The 17,360-nt window shown below is 37.8% G+C and overlaps 1 protein-coding gene across 3 annotated transcripts in view; it reads right to left on the reverse strand.

The window, feature by feature from the left end:
* RAP1GDS1 (Rap1 GTPase-GDP dissociation stimulator 1) overlaps positions 1-17,360 on the reverse strand; it is a 172,970-nt gene that overhangs the window by 107,703 nt on the left and 47,907 nt on the right. The gene's annotated exons all lie outside the window — the stretch shown is intronic.

The raw sequence follows: 17,360 nt of genomic DNA on the forward strand, positions 1-17,360 counted from the left end.
ACTAGCAAGGCCTTTTTTCTACTTCCCTTCTGAATTCTTAACAGCATACCTTTATCTATATAATTTCTATGGTTTCCTACAATGCTATAGCAATTTTTTAATGACAATTAAATGAGCAAATCATTCACCTTATGTCATTTTATATGGAATCCTATAGAGGAGACCATATAGTTCCAATACTATGTTTTTCATATAACTCATTCAAATAACTCCTCATGAAAAAGAGAATAAGCAGCAATAAGGCCATGCTTTTCAGAACTCTATTTGTTGATATAGAAATTCAAGAGTTCCCTTTCTCCCTTCTCTTCTTTGTTAAAATACAAATAGCCTTTCTATGAAACCAAGCTACTTCACTTTTTCTTAACATGTCACTGAAACCATGACCTATTAAAAGACAGTAAGAACCTGGAATGAAGGAACTAAAGAAAAACTCAAGGAAACAAAACTTAAAATCATTATTTGGTTCTGGTCAAGGAAGAGGAATGGCATGTGTTTAAAGACAGAGAATTAAAAAGCTCTTTAAAACGTTCAATTTAAATTTAGTCCTCTGTATCCTTTATATCCTTAAAAAAAAAAAAAAAAAAAAAAGGTAGACTTCTCATTATCTTTAGCCAGACTACTACTGACATTGTAACTACACTCCTTTTAAATGTTTGTACAAATAAGAGAGAACTCTAAAGATTTCTTGTTAAGTAAATGGCAGCTGATATGATCAGTAGGAAATAGGAAAATCATTTCTTCAAGTTTGTTTATTTTGAGAGAGTCTGTATGCATATGCTCACAAGTAAGCAAGGGGCAGAGAGGAAGAGAGAGAAAGAGAGAGGGAGAGAGAGAGAGAGAAAGGGAGGGAGAGGGAAAGAGAGAATCCCAAGCAGGTTCTGTGCCCTCACCACACAGCCCAATGTGGGGCTCAATCTCAAGAACCATAAGATCGTGACCTGAGCCTAAAGCAAGAGCTGGACACTTAACTGAGCCACCCAAACGCCCCAGAAAATAATTTTTAATAGAATAATTTGAGAGTCTACCAAAAAATAATGTACTACTGTTTAGTATAGTGTTTTTCAAATTGTGGATCCCAATGCCCATTAGGAACTCTGGCTTGGTGAACAAGAACCAGTATTTTCTTAAAAAGAGAAACAAAAGGGGAGCCTGGTTGGCTCAGTAGGTTAAGCATCCGACCAGCTAAGGTCATGATCTCATGGTTTGTGGGTTTGAGCCCTGCATCAGGTTCTGTGCTGACAGCTTGGAGCCTGAAGCTTGCTTTAGATTCTGTGTCTCCCTCTCTCTCTGCCCTTTCCCAGCTCGTTCTCTCTCTCTCTCTCAAAGATAAATACTTGGGGCACCTGGGTGGCTCAGTCAGTTGAGCGTCCAACTTCGGCTCAGGTCATGATCTCCCAGTTTGTGGGTTCGAGCCCCGCATCAGGCTCTGTGCTGACTGCTTGCTCAGAGCCTGGAGCCTGCCTCAGATTCTGTGTCTCCTCTCTCTTCCCCTCCCCTGCTCACGCTTTGTCTCACTCTGTTTCTCAAAAACAAATGTAAAAAAAAAATTTTTTTTAAACCATACTTTAAAAAAAGAGAAACAAAAATAGTACCTGCAACAACAACAAAAGAACAGAAAAAAATTTTGCCCAGAGTGAGGTAAAAAAGGGAAACTTTGGTTTGAGCCATGTGTATGCAGACACACGTGTAATTGTACGTGTATGCCTGCTCTCTGCAAAATGCATTTCTAATTATAGGTTCTGGTCAAAAAAGTTAAAAACCACTATTCTGTGCACTCTGACTACAGCGGATTCTGAGCTAAAGAACCTTAACATTCTCTTAACATCATCAGGAGAACTGTGAAATGGTTGAAGAAAAGGAGAACTGTATGGAAAATTGTACTTCCATGGATTTATTATTATCTTAAAAAAAGTTATGCGCAATTGGTTACATGTGTGTGTGTATTCACCTATGATATCAGTACTACAGATCAAGTAACCAAGGTTATTCAATGTTGAAACTCCACCCATGCATTTCCTGTTGCTACCATAAACCCAGTACATTTTCACACATCTGATACTATTTTAGCTTCTTATATTTTATATACTACAATAAAAAGGATATTGTGGGGATACCTTAAAACAACCTCAGTTCTTAAGTGAAGAAACAGAGCCCTGAAAGATGAAGTAAAACTTGTCTAAAGCCAGTAATCATAAAGCATAAACAGCAACTTCAGATGCTGACACTAACAAATCAACATGTGTCTTATCTGGCATCCACTGGTATGTTTTTCTTAAAGAACACTTACTTGAGCATGAATAGAGGAAACCTGTTCTTTTGTGTGCAGTTTCTTACTAAGTTTCTTATAATTCAGATTATTACAAACATAAACTACCCATGATGGGACTTAAACACAGAAGCTGCCCTTTGAGCAAGAATATTTATAAAATACAATGTGATGTTTTGCTTTTATTTTGTTTCTTGGACTAAAAAATAAGTTTTTAAGGTACTACCTGAAAATTGGACACCAAATTTCCACTAATTGATTTTTTTCCCCAAGAAGCCAAAAAGAACTGAACTCAATTTGCCATATTAAAATCCTCCCTTTTCTGACCATTGTTACCAGAAGATGTACATCCCCAGAATGCTGGGACACGCTGCCCCAGGGGTCTTGTCCCACCATCTGCTGGTGCTGGGATGACAGCAAGAGTCTGGCATAAGGCGTGAATCACAATTAGATGTGACGCTGAGGCATTTGTGTGTGTGGAGGCGAGCAGTTAAGTGCAAATCACTCATACGTGTCTCATTTTAACCTTAACTGAAAGAATGGCTTAACATCAGAGCTGAACTATCAGGGACAAAAATGAAAACAAAACAATACAAAACTCTTACACTCTGATGAGACTTGCCACAGATTACAATCCAAGGAATTGGGAAAATAGTTTGCACTAAAACGAATGAGGATTTGGGAATAGTATTTTTTTAATGCTATTTGTCAGAGAAATAAAAGGGAAAATGTAATCTGGTTTTTTTCACATAAATCTGATTTACAGTTTAGAAAAATCTTACAGGAATTCTATTAACCTGCTAGCATAGGATTTCTATGTAAGTTTCGATTTTAAATTAAACAGCTGGGAATTATCTTCTTTCCTTAGGCATAAAAACATAAAGAACCAAATACTGCTTACCACTAAAATGCCACTGTAGAGTAAATAATTACAAAGTTTGAGCCTCATTTCATATATACTTTCTGCACTGGCCATCTACTGTATCTCAAAATGTATATTTATCTGTGAACGAAAAGATGTTCTCAGATATCTGTGAGTATTCTTGAAATAATTTTAAAAGAACATTAAGAAATAGTCGGCAGTTAGTGTTTGCAATCCAAATGATTGGCTATCTGTAAAGAAATCATGCACTGTGATCGTGAGTCTTAAAAAAAAAAAAAAGAAAGGTAGACTTTTCATTATCTTTAGCCAGACTACTACTGACATTTTAACTACACTCCTGGTAAATGTTTGTGGGAATCAATTCAACATCTTCCCCCCCACCTCCCGCCCCCTTCACATTTAGGTGTGGTCATAAAAATGCTTGACTATGCCTACAAATTATAGGCAGCTGGCAGTCCTTGATGTTTGAAGGACCTATATATGAAGGACAATTGCTACTTTAAGTAATATCTGGGGGGAGCTACTGCAAGAATCACATCCATCACAGTAGCCTTTGCAGTTATGCAAGCACTCATTCTGTTCCTGCAGTCCTATGTCCACACTCCACATGACCTCCTGATGGCAAGGAGGCAACTTAGTTATGAAACTGCCAGTGATAGAAAGAACAAGAAAAGCAGGCAACTGGATTAGAGAAACTTGAAAGAAGAATAAATCAAGGAGCCAGGCTACATTGCCAATAACACACAATGCCTTAGAGGAGAAGTTAAAGAACTACCTGTAGAACTTCTCAAGGCCAATAACCTGGTAGAAGAGTAGGTGGAATGAGAAGGAACTCATAATTCCTTCTACAAAGTCCAAAATTCCCAACAAAGCTACAAAGTAAATATGTTAAAGTAACTGGGTTTACAGTTAAACACCAAGAGGGGGTGTTCAGGTATGTTACTAAGCTAAGCTGAATTATGGTGTTATGTCAGCAGATAGACTACATGAGAATAAATTAACGGCATGCATCTGATAACCAATTTATAGTAAACTCCAAGTTAGAAAAACAAAAATAATGACTGTTATTAGTATGACTCTATAGGATTAAAAATGTACCTAGATTAGATTAAAAGTATTGATTTAGAATAATAAAAAAATGTGTGAAATTTTACTTAGAATTATGGGAAGAATAAAGAACTGGTATCTTTATATTACATGTCCAAGGGACCTTTATGACTATGAAGAAAAGATTCAGATTTGGGATTGACTGCAAGGACCAAGAATAGGACTCATGACCCAAAGGGCCAGGGAACTCAAAGTTCCCTGGGGAACTATGTATTTCTCAAGGGGTAGATTTTTAGAATAAGGTGTAACAAGAGACCTGGCCCTGTGCCTAGGCCATCTTACCCAAATGCAAGGCGTCATTGATTATTACCACATAGACAAGTCCCAAATCTTCTCTTCTTTTATCCAACTGAAAACAAAGCATTTGCACTTGGATATGCCATAAATACCTCAAATTTAACATTTCCAAAATTAAATTTACCCTTTTCCCATTAGATTCATACTAGTCTCTATCTCAGTGAATGGCAGGAAACCCATCTAAGCCAGAAGCTCTTGAATGATTGTAAGTTTGTCTCTTTTACTAAATGCCTTCCTATCACCTACATTTAATCAAAAACACAGGCTCCACAGATTCCATCTCACCAGCATCTTTTGCATCTATACTTTGTACATCCATGTTACTTCAGGTTCTCAGTTCTGACCTTTATTAAATCCAACAGCTTCCTCAAGAGTCTCCTTAACTCCAGCTCCCATCCTCCCCCATGTGTCATCTACAATGACACCAAAATAAACTTCAGGAAATGTAAATTTCATGTCACTCCTCTACTGAAATCTTTAAATGATCCACCATAACATTTAATGAAATAGTCAAGCACATCTGTCATATTTCCCAACCGGTCTCCCAACTCTTGCATTGACATCCTACACGCTAGTCACACTAAATTACTTGTAGTAAAACAAATTAACCTTATTTTATACCTCCCTACTGCACATGTTTCCTCTCTGAAATGCCACCCCACCATTTTAGGTTATTCCTACTCAGAGTCAGTGTTTTCATTTAAAGATGCCTGACTGAAAGTCCATCAATCTTTCTAATCATATCTGACCAGCATAACAGCTACTTTAAATTTGTATTGAGAGCATTTTTTAAATTTCAAAGCAATTTCAAAGATATTCTCTCATCATTTTTAAAACAGTCATGTAGAACTGCATTATAGGTTATGTTTTTCTAATATTACAAGTAAGGCCACATAAGATTATATTGGAAAAGAAAAAAGAAACCAGTTTCTCTGATTCCCAGTCCCCTACTCTTCCTACCACAACTCATTCAGATATGTGGTGATAACAATACTTTGACTAGATTTACCAGTTATTATGTGAGAAATATTTAAAAAATTTTTTAATGTTTGTTTATTTTTGAGAGACAGAGACAGAGTGAGTGGGGGAGGGGCAGAGAGAGAGGGAGAGAGTGAGAGTGAATGAGTACATGAACGGGGGAGGGGCAGAGAGGGAGGCACAGAATCCAAAGCAGGCTCCAGGCTTCACCCTGTCAGCACAGAGCCCGACACGAGGCTCGAACTCATGAACCATGAGATCATGACCTGAGTTGAAGTTGGACGCTTAACTGACTGAGCCACCCGGGCACCCCAAGAAATATTTTTTATTTGACATATTTTGCAGTAGTAAGAACTGAAGTAATAAAAGGATATACAATATTTTGAGATAAACTGAGGCAGTAATTGAAGGAAAGAATGGGAACCAAGTATAGAGAAAGCAAAGCAGGTTTAAAACCAATTTAAAACACATAAGAGGAATGTATGCTGGCTTCAGAAGATTAAAGTAAGAGCCTGACAAATAAGAAACTAATGTTCCTAAAAGAAAATGGAAATATATGAAGTGGGGAGTGGGGAATGACTAAAACAGTTTCTTTCACTGGTGAGAATCTTTTTTCTCCAGTAAGGATTTTAAGCAAATAAAAGGACCATGAGATGCGAGAAAATGTATGCAGTCATGAAAAGAAAGAGGGCAGAACAAAGACCCATTTACACAATGACTCACCATCAGAAACAGGTCTTACTAAAAGAGTAAGTTGTGACAGTCATTTTATAAAATTACAACAAATGATTCTGAAAGTCTTGCAGTCATTTCAACTCCAGGGATAATGTAAGCTGTGAGAGTGGGAGAAGTCATGTGTTTGGAAATCTCTGCAAGAAAAAGCCAGGATATCTACTAGTTTGATTACTTTAACATTACCACTAACTAGGTCATAAAACAGTTGCTAAGAAATTAAGAGTTCTGTGGTTAAAAAATAAAAGAAAGATATTTACTGAGAAAGTAAACACCAGGAGGAAGTGTTTTCATGATTGCAATAAAAGCACAGTATATAACTAGAATTGTTCACTTAGAAGCTGAAAGTACTGAAAATATGGTTCCTATAGTAAATACGGATTTCTTCATTGCAAATTAAGAGTATGAGGTTATAGTAAAACACAGTGCAGCAATATTTTCAGTAAATGACACATCTCCACTCTAAGTCAAATACTTTAGGTGAAAACATAAAGAAAGCTAGAGATTTGACATCTGTAGGATTCAGGATTCTTTAAAGTCCTTAATTTGTTAATGTTTACTGTAAGCATATAACAGGAGTATACATTCTTTCTCAAATGAACAAGTCATTTCTTAATGGAACATCATAAAAAAAAAAAAAAAGTGATCCAAGAAATGCACTTAAGGAAATAATACTTAATGCAAACAAGTCAACTTGAAGCAAACAAGTCAACATGATGTAAAATTTACTCCACTTTTTCAGGAAAACAAACAGCAAAAAAGTATATAGAAAAGGAAAAAAGGAGTCACTTAAAATTGACATTACTGTAACCTTGGATGAAGGAGATAGAGCTGAATGGCTCACATTATCATCTTTAATTAAGATTTAATTAAGAAATATCCAACAATAGATACTACCATTGTGGTCTAGCCATCCAAAAGAACATTATGTAATCATTAAAAACATCATTTAAAAATATCTGACATCATAAGCAGATGCTCAAAAATAAGTTTTTAGGGACGCCTTGGTGGCTCAGTCAGTTAAGCATCCGACTTCAGCTCAGGTCATGATCTCGCGTCTCGTGAGTTTGATTGAGCCCCACGTAAGGCTCTGTGCTGACAGCTCAGAGCCTGGAGCCTGCTTCGGATTCTGTGCCTCCCTCTCTCTCTGCCCCTCCCCTCCTCACACTCTGTCTCCCTCTCTCTCTCAAAAATAAATAAACAACAACAACAACAACAACAACAAAAAAGCATTTTTAAAAAAGTAAGCTATGCTTACGTGGCATGATTTCAAATTTTATAAGATAAAAAAATTACAATAAAAACATTTTCTGTATTTTCAAGTTCTATACCATATGCTGGCATTATTTTATAAACAGAAAATCTATTTTAAATCTGCACATATCAGGACATACTGTAAATAACAGAAACTACTACATACTCCAATTTATGCTCCAACAGAGGAATGTACTACCCTACAATTTGCACCATTGTAAAATGTGAAAGTATAGTGAGCTTCAAGAATGGTTTCCTGCTCCTGCTGCATTCCTCTGAGCTCTCCTCAACTCTCTTCTTCTGTGTGTTGACATTATCAGACTAGCCCATATCATGGAGGAAAAATGGTTGTACCAGTTTCAGGTCTTATTGAAGAGCAACACAGAAGTCTTCTCTCCCCACACCGCTCCTCCCTGCCTCAAAAAACAAAACAAAACAAACCCCCAAAGTACCATGGTTCACCCAAACTGAACTGATCTGAATTAGTTATTTTGGCCAGATCCATGCCATGCCATGCCATGCCATGCCATGTATTGATTAGTTTAGGCCTGAACCAATTTCAGCAAATAGCCCCTATAATCTTGGGAGTTAAATTTCATGGCTTCCCCAAAGGAGGAGAGCTGTGTAATGAGAAAAAGAGGGGAAGATGGGGAGAAGAATTTAAGTCACAGTAAAGAAAAAGGGGAAATGAAGAGACACAGGGCATAAATGAAACAAAGAACTGACCAAGATTTGTAGTGATTTACTACTGCTCTATTGGAAAGAAGAAACAAACCCAAATAAAATTATGTTAGCTTAGGTAAAGTTGAAAAGTTTTTAAAGTTTTGTGGGAGGAAATAATAATTTTCTTTCAAGTATAGTCCTAGAGAATAGGAACTAAGTTATTAAGCAAAGCTCAAGATACAGGGTTCCAGTTATGGAATGAGTAAGTCACTGGAATAAGATACAGCATAAGGAATACAGTCAATGATATTATAATAGCCATGTAACAGGACAGATGGTAGCTACACTTTTGGTGAGCACAACATAATGTATAAACCTGTCAAATCACTAGGCCGTATACCTGAAACTAATGTAACATTGTGTCAGCTATACTCAAAATAAAAGTGAGGGCGCCTGGGTGGCTCAGTCAGTTAAGCATCTGACTTCAGCTCAGGTCAAGATCTCTCGCTTTGTGAGTTTGAGGCTGGCATCACGTGAGCTTGAGCCCTGCTGCAGGTGAGCTGGTGCATGCTTTGGGTGAGTCCCTCTTCTCTCTCTCTCTCTCACTCCCTCTTTCTGCCCCTTGCTCACTTGTGCCCTCTCTCTCTCAAAACAAAACAAAACAAAACAAAACAAAACAAAACAAAAATTGAGTGAATGAAGAGTTGAGAATAAGAAAGCAAAAGAGAGGGGCGCCTGGGTGGCTCAGTCGGTTGGGCGGCCGACTTCAGCTCAGGTCATGATCTCGCGTTCCGTGAGTTCGAGCCCCACGTCGGGCTCTGAGATGCTGACAGCTCAGAGCCTGGAGCCTGTTTCGGATTCTGTGTCTCCCTCTCTCTGACCCTCCCCCATTCATGCTCTGTCTCTCTCTATCTCAAAAATAAATAAACATTAAAAAAAACACTTCAGAACAGATGACCTAACGTTGAAATGATAAATAATCAATTTTATGTAAACTTTTGGCAGAAGTTTTTAGTTATTAGGGGGAATGAGTGACTAGACTATATGCTGTGACACAGGAATAGTTGACTATAATATATTTTAAGTAAATTCTTTATTTTAAAAAGTGTGTGTTAGGGAGACTGGAGAATGAAGTGCTATGAATGGAAGAAATACCAAGCCAAAGCACTTCAAGAAAAATAACAAAAAAGACTGTCAGTTGAAACAATAATTGCTGGGGCACCTGGGTGGCTCAGTCAGTTAAGCATCCGACTTTGGCTCAGGTCATGACCTCGCGGTTCATGGGTTCAAGCCCTATGTTGGGCTCTGTGCTGACAGCTCAGAGCCTGGAGCCTGCTTCAGATTCTGTGTCTCCCTCCCTCTCTGTCCCTCCCCTGCTCATACTCTGTCTTTGTCTCTCTCAAAGATAAATAAACGTTAAAAAAAAAAAAAAAACAGTAGTTGTTACAGAATAAGTCATGAGAGACTTTCAGAGACCATAAATGATTTTATATTTGTTGAGAGACATCAAGAACAAGGGTAAAGAACAATTGGCAAAATACTGATAATCCTATTCAAAATATGTCTAGCACTACAAGTGCACTGAATCATTTTGAAAAGAGGTGAATCAAGTAAACTTTTCCAAGTAAATGTTTCCAATATACTCTGGCTACAGTAGGAACAAAAAACCCCAACACTAAACTCCGAAAAGACAAACAGACTTCAGACTACCATAACCTACCAAAATTGGGGGTAAGTTATGCGTTGAAATTACTGCTGATAAAATAGTAACTAAATAGCTCTTAAAATACACACGAGACTGAAAAGCTATCAGTAAACCAACAGACATTACACATCATTAAATGAAAGCTGTGAGGAAACATGTGCCATGTTGAGAAACTTCTTTCCTTTCCTTAAAGAAACCTATAAGCTTAATGAAGGAGCAGGATATCACCATTACAAATATGTAAGTTACATTATTAACATTTGTAAGTCTTCCTCACCACTCTAAAGAAAATTACTAGATTCATGCACTGGCTTAGCTTTAAATACTTAGTAAATACCTACCCTGTGCTAGGCAAATGGCTAACAAGACATATAGTCTATACCTTGCCCTCAAAGAGTATAAAAGCAGTTATATGATTTTGATAAAAATCCCACAGCAGACTTAATGTACAGAGGGACCAAACTCAGTGTAGACTTCCATTTGTCTACTCTTCATAATATTTGATGATTATCAATCATTTTAGAACCTCATTTCCTGCAGAGAATTACCATTTTCTGTACCCTACTCCTTTGTAAGTCCATACTGAAATGGAAGGTATTACAGACCAAGCTAGACTAGGCAGAATATTTACTCAAGGTGGTTAGAATCAGGGTTCAAGAATACACTAGATTTCACAGTGGAAGTAACAGAACATATCAGGAGGTCAGTTATCATCACTAGGATTTTCACCATCCATTTCCCTCTCCTTAACTCACATACAACTTTTGTAGCCACTTAAGTTTCCATGATAGCTTAGAGCATAAAGACACTAGTTTGGCTTACAGAACCTTGCAGATGTCAGAACACTCTTCCAAGTACAATATTTCAAAATGGTCTTCTACCTCAGCCCTATGCTCAAAAACAGCTCCAACTCTTCATTATCTACCACACTTACTCTCCCAGTCCTATCACCATAGCAACCAATTGCCCTATGACAGTAAAAGCAAGACTGGCAAAGTAACCTTGGCCCCAATTTGGAGATGTTTGTGCTCTAAAAACTTACAATGCACTTTGCAAACTGTGGGAAATGGTAATATGTAGCACCCTAAAATGAGTGCTGGAAGTTTTCCAACTTGGTCCTGGACTTCCCAGGTATCATGGCACTGGAATAACTGACTAGGTCTCTGTAACACTGAAGACAAATATCAAACTGTAAAAATCCTACAAACCAACAGGGAAAGGTCCAGGCAAAATGTTCTAAGAGAGAAAGCAGGGCATCACAGGGTAGCCTACCTAAATGATAAGAGAAAAAAGTGTGATGGGGATTTGTTAACAGTGCCTAACCCAGAACAAAAGGGGAAACATTAGTCAAAGAAGAATTCACTCTGCTAAGCAGAGACTGACAAAATATCATAAATGAGAAAATGGATCGCAATATCCCAAGCTATATAGACAGAACACGGTAACAGGGAAAAGAATAATTGTGAGATGGCCAGTTAAAGAACTTTCCCATCCCTAAACTTCTTCAGACCTCATCTGAACCTTTCCTCACTGTGTCCTTTGGATCCCTTGACTATTGTGTACAAACACCAGTCCCTCTCAGAACTCTACCTCCCCACCTTCACTGCAGCTGGAATCCCTCTCTAGGGATTTCCTGTGAAGTGCTCTCAAGCAGATCTCAACTCTCTTCTCTTCCCCTTCTACAAGACTCAGAGCTTGGAGCTTGAGCTGGTATTTTCTGAGCTCAAAAATATCATTTCTAAACCATTAGTCCTCTGGCTTCACTCAAAAACAATTTCTCTTTTCAACCCCTACCATCCAGTAAGATTGTGCAATTCTCATCACTAATATCCTAACCCTCAAGTACACTGGATCTTTCTCTTAGGTTCTCTCTCCCCTCCAATTCCTGCCATCATTCTGAACAACTGTGAATCTACACAGGGAGGTTAATAACTTGGCCTCACATTCCCTGTCTTTTATAAATGGCCTAATTCTCCACTGCTCTGTAACAATCCATCACACAGTAACACCCAGGGCCCTCGCCCCTTCATCCTGGAGAGTTGTTCCACAGTTGAAAGCCAGTTGAAAGCTTAAGTTTGGAAATTACTTTCTATTACAGTCTGCTATTTTATCATGTATTTTATTTCCTTATTAGGAAGCAAATATTTTTTAATCTCCCTGAAACCTCTATTCATTCAACTCCTCCTTTCTTTTCCTAATCTATCAGTCCTTTCCATGACTGACTTCATCCCTACCTACTCTGAATAAAATGATCAATGATTTCAGCAATTCTAGTATTACCTCAGTTCCCTAAAACCCTACCTAGCTATTTAACCTTGCCATTCAATCCCTGACACTGGATGAATCCAGCCATATGCTTCTTCCCGCTCTCCAATTTTAAAATATGTTATTAAATATGATAGCTAGTACCACAACAAATTCACATTTTACAATCTTAACTGGACCCTCGACATTGTTCAGCAATCCTTTTATTTATCCCTAGTTATTTCCCTTCCGCATTTCCTAAGCCAGTAATTCTCAACATCTACTATTCTATACATATGCCATATTCTCCATCATGGTCAGCAAATAACTTTTCCTAATAATTCAGAGTGTAAATATTTTGTTCCTTCACAGTTAAACTTACCTATGATATTACCTATCCTTAATTCCTGCCTCTGAGAAAAAATGTCCTCCTCCTCTTTCTTCTCCTTGCCTATCCCCCAACCCTTCTTTCAAACTGTTACCACAATCTTTTCAAAACACAAATCTGATGTTTATTTGCTTGTGCTGGTTCCCTTAGGATGGTGCTATAGATTGAATGTTTGTGTCCCCCTCCTCCACCCCACCATTCAGATGTTGAAACCTAACCCCAGGGATGCCATTAGGAGGTGGGGTCTTTTGGGACATGACTATATCATAAGGGGAGTTCTCATGAATGAAATTTGTGACCTTACAAAAGAGACCCCAGAGAGATGCCTGGCTGCTTCTACTATGTGAGGTTCCAGCAAAAAGCTGTCTGAATCAAGAAGCAGGTCTCACCAGACACTGAGTCCACCAGTGTCTTGATTTGGACTTCCCAACCTCCAGAACTGTGAGAAATGCAACCTGGTCTTGGGTATTTTGTTATAGCAACCCAAGCAGACAAAGACACATGTCATAAAAGTCTTTCATAATTTGAACCCTTTACTCCCTTTTCCATTTATCATCTCTTGCCCCTTCCCTGAATGTACTTTTTTTTTTTTTTTTCTGGCCATACCAAACTTTTCAGTGTCTAATTAAACCATATTTTTTCTTATCATTACTACAACTTTCTGTATATTGTTTCCTCTGCTTGGGATGTTCTTCTCATAATCCTTAAGCCCTCACCAGTACCTGGGTAAGTGCGCTGTATTTTCAAAATCCAGCACTATGATCCTTCTTATCAAACTCACACCTCTCCTCCAATACTCACACACAATGTTGTAATTGTTTCCAAGTTCTTAGCACCTATTTGATAGTTGAAGACTTGGGAGTAGATCTGAGATCATTTAAAAAAAATGAATTTTTACAGAGTTCCTACTATGTTGGGAATAGGAGACAAACAGGAAATGGCATATCCTCACATAAAGCTGTCTAGTAAGAGAAAGAGAGGGGCTAATAAATTATCATGATTCAATGTGACTAATACCACAATGAGGTTATGTAAAACAAATATAGTGGGAAGCAATCACAGTTCCATAAAGATCATGGAAATTTTCAATAAGAAGGTAACATTTGAGCTGAGTTTTGAAGGATAATAAAGTATTGTAAGCAGAAAAGGAGAAAAATATATTCTACAAAAAAGGAATATGTACAAGCATTACCAGCTGAGGCTAGGGACCCTAAATTTGAAACAGCAACATTCCATACTATTGGGTGATTTTATTTTATTTTATTTGGACAACAGCTGAAGGGTACTAGAATTGGAAAGTGAAAAAGGTAGACAGTTGGTATTATCCAAGGTATGAAGAAGAGGGAGGTAGAAGAAGTATATACCTATAAAATACTCATTTATCCATCAAACCCAGGTGAGATGTCAATCCCCATGTGATACTCTGAAAGACTCTTAAAATATGACTTTGAATCCATTTAAATTTAAAAAAAAAAAGAATATTAAAGATGGAGTAACCAAGTTACATTTATTGATGTTGTCATAGGCACAGTTACTTCTTTTTTTTTTTTTTTTTTTAACGTTTATTATTTTTGGGACAGAGAGAGACAGAGCATGAACGGGGGAGGGGCAGAGAGAGAGGGAGACACAGAATCGGAAACAGGCCCCAGGCTCCGAGCCATCAGCCCAGAGCCTGACGCGGGGCTCGAACTCACGGACCGCGAGATCGTGACCTGGCTGAAGTCGGACGCTTAACCGACTGCGCCACCCAGGCGCCCCGGCACAGTTACTTCTAACAGAAAAGAGAATAGAGCTTGTAAGATGGCCTTATATTTTAAGAACTCTCCCATCAAAAATGAAGTTTTCTTGTAGAATTACCTACCACTAGCTCATGCAGAGACTAAACTTTTCACTTTGCATTAGGCTAACCAGGCCTTAGATTACATGTTTTCAAAAGCAAACATATGCAAAAATGTTCTTTGAACCTTCAGAAATCATTGCAGAAAATTACCTTGCCTTTATATTATCCCTCCCACATATACACATCAGAAAGAAAAGATGATCAATCCATAACTAAGTTATTATGAGCCAAACGAAAACATTCTGTTTGCTCCTTTAGTACAATGAATAGAAAAGATGTGTAATACTTAACTATGGGAAGAGAAAATTACATGCATCTAAAATGAACTCACCTCACAGAACATTGTGTGCTAAAACCTAGACTTTGAATTTATGTCTTTTTAAAAAGCCCATTACTCTGCCTTTTTGAGCCTCATTTTTGGGTTTATCCCAATGAATATTAAAAAACAGAGGTCATGGAAAACCTCAGTAAAATCAGTTATAGATTCCTCTCTGGAAAGTTCTAATACTAATGGCATTCTTCACTAGCAGCTATCCCAAAACATAAGTATTATGCCACACAATCCATTTTGATATTTCAGTAGAATACATATTCCACTTGTGATGGGTACTTTAAAAAAAAAAAATTTATCTTGAGAGAGGGAGAAAGAGAGCATGTGTGTAGGAGTCAGGGAGGGGCAGAGAGGAAGGAGAAAGAGAGAATCCCAAGCAGGCTCCACACTGAGTGTGGAGCCCAAAGTTGGGGCTCAATTCCAGGAACTATGAGACCAGGACCTGGGCCGAAACCAAGAGCTCTGATGCTCAACTGACAAGCCGTCCAGGTACCCCTGTAACGGTTACTTTTATGTGTCAACTTGGCTGGGCCACAGTGCCCAAATATTTGTTGGAACATTATTATGGATGTTTCTGTGAGGGTGTTTTTGGATGAGATTAACGTTTAAATGCATAGAGTATGAGTAAAGCTAATTGCCCTCTAAACGTGGCTAGACCTTATCCAATCAGATAAAGGCCTACATGAAACAAAAGACTAACCTCCCTAACCCTTTCTCCCCACTCCTCCACCTACCCTATTCCCCTCATCCTGAGCAAGAGGAAATTTTGCCAGTAGACAACCTTCAGATTTGAACAGCAACATTAGCTCTTCCCTGGGTTTCCATCCTGCCAACCAACCCTGCAGATCTTGGATTTACCAGGCTCCATAATCAAGTAAGCCAATTTCTTAATATAAATCTCTCTCTGCCCTACACACACACACACACACGCACACGTATGTATAGATACACACACATATATCCTATTGTTTCTATTTCTCTTGAGAACCCTAATATACCTCTGCCCCTAGAAAAGAGGATCATCTTATCCTCCTAAACATTTCTAAGGAAGAACACACACATGCCATGCAGATAGTAGGAAAAAATATTCTCAACCTTGGTTCTATCACTTTATATCAATATACTACTGTCTCTTTGTCATACAAAGACCAACTGAGGAAATGAGAAATGTGATAGTTATCTCCAAATAAATAAGGTCTGTTAGGGAGGAAATATTGTTTGTTTATCTAGGAGCTACAAATAGGACCAAAGAGTGGCAACTGCAAGGATGAACAATCAGTATTAAAAAGTATTTTCTAGTCTTAGGTCTATAAGAAAAGAAAAGAAAGGAAAGGAAAAGAAAAGAAAAGAAAAGAAAAGAGAAGAGAAGAAAGAAAAGAGAAAAGGAGAAAGAAAAAAAAGAAAAAAGGAAAAAGAGAAAGAGAAAGAAAAAAAAAGAAAAAGAAAAACAAAGGGATTTTCTTAAAAATAATGGAGCTCTTCATAAAGCCTGAGTAACTATTTGAACAACACCTTCCATGAACAAACACCTTCCTTGGCCCCGAAAATAGTTAGCCAAACAGGTCTGCAAGTATAACAGAAGACACTACAAGAATTGTTCCCAACCTTAAATATAATCATCTATGTCCTCACTGCTTTCTATTATTATTTACTATTCTCTTCCATCCTCTACTATTGTCCCCTTCCTTCTCTGACTTTTCTCTACCTTATCTTTCTCCCCATTCTAATTTCATCATCCACTGCTTAACTGTTTTTAAGAATACAGAAATGAGGGGCGCCTGGGTGGCGCAGTCGGTTAAGCGTCCGACTTCAGCCAGGTCACGATCTCGCAGTCTGTGAGTTCGAGCCCAGCATCAGGCTCTGGGCTGATGGCTCCGAGCCTGGAGCCTGTTTCTGATTCTGTGTCTCCCTCTCTGCCCCTCCCCCGTTCATGCTCTGTCTCTCTCTGTCCCAAAAATAAATAAACGTTGAAAAAAAAATTAAAAAAAAAAAGAATACAGAAATGAGAGAAAATATCTAAGAAAAAAGCAAATACTTTAGATAAAAGATCTCTCTGTGCCACACACAATTGTATTTTTATAACTGTATGGATTTTTTTTATGACAATTTTCCTTCTCTCCTTTCTTTAGATATGTAAGTAAATTCTGTTGTCTTAGAGATGATAGGTTGAATCTTACTTTCCCATAGGACAAACAGTTGCTTTTATTTTTCTCTTCATTTTCTTAATAACACAATGACAAATATATACTCACTTTTTTTTTTAAGTTAGAGTCTTTGACAAAATTCCACAAATCTTTCTTCAAAGGTCTAGCACAAAGTTCATAATTAAATTCCTCTAAACAGTATGACAGTGTTTTATTTATAGATTAAACCAACTAACAGATTGTGTCAACACTGATGTGGCCTTTGATTCATCCTAGACATTCTTTTCAACCCCACTAAAAAGATATTGTCTACATTAGAACCTTGTTACTTAAAGTTTGATCTACAGATTAGCACATCAGTATCCTCTGGGAGCTTATTAAACATGCAAATTGTTGGGCCCCACATAAAGCTACTGAATCAGAACCTGAGGATAGAGCCCAAGTATTTGTGTTTTAATAATCCTTCCAAAGTGGGGCACCTGGGTGGCTCAGTTGGCTAAGTGCCTGACTCCTGATTTAGGCTCAGGC

Source organism: Herpailurus yagouaroundi, unplaced genomic scaffold, assembly GCF_014898765.1.
Source record: "Herpailurus yagouaroundi ecotype Mexico unplaced genomic scaffold, PumYag 28, whole genome shotgun sequence".
In the NCBI taxonomy this organism is placed as follows: domain Eukaryota; kingdom Metazoa; phylum Chordata; class Mammalia; order Carnivora; family Felidae; genus Herpailurus; species Herpailurus yagouaroundi.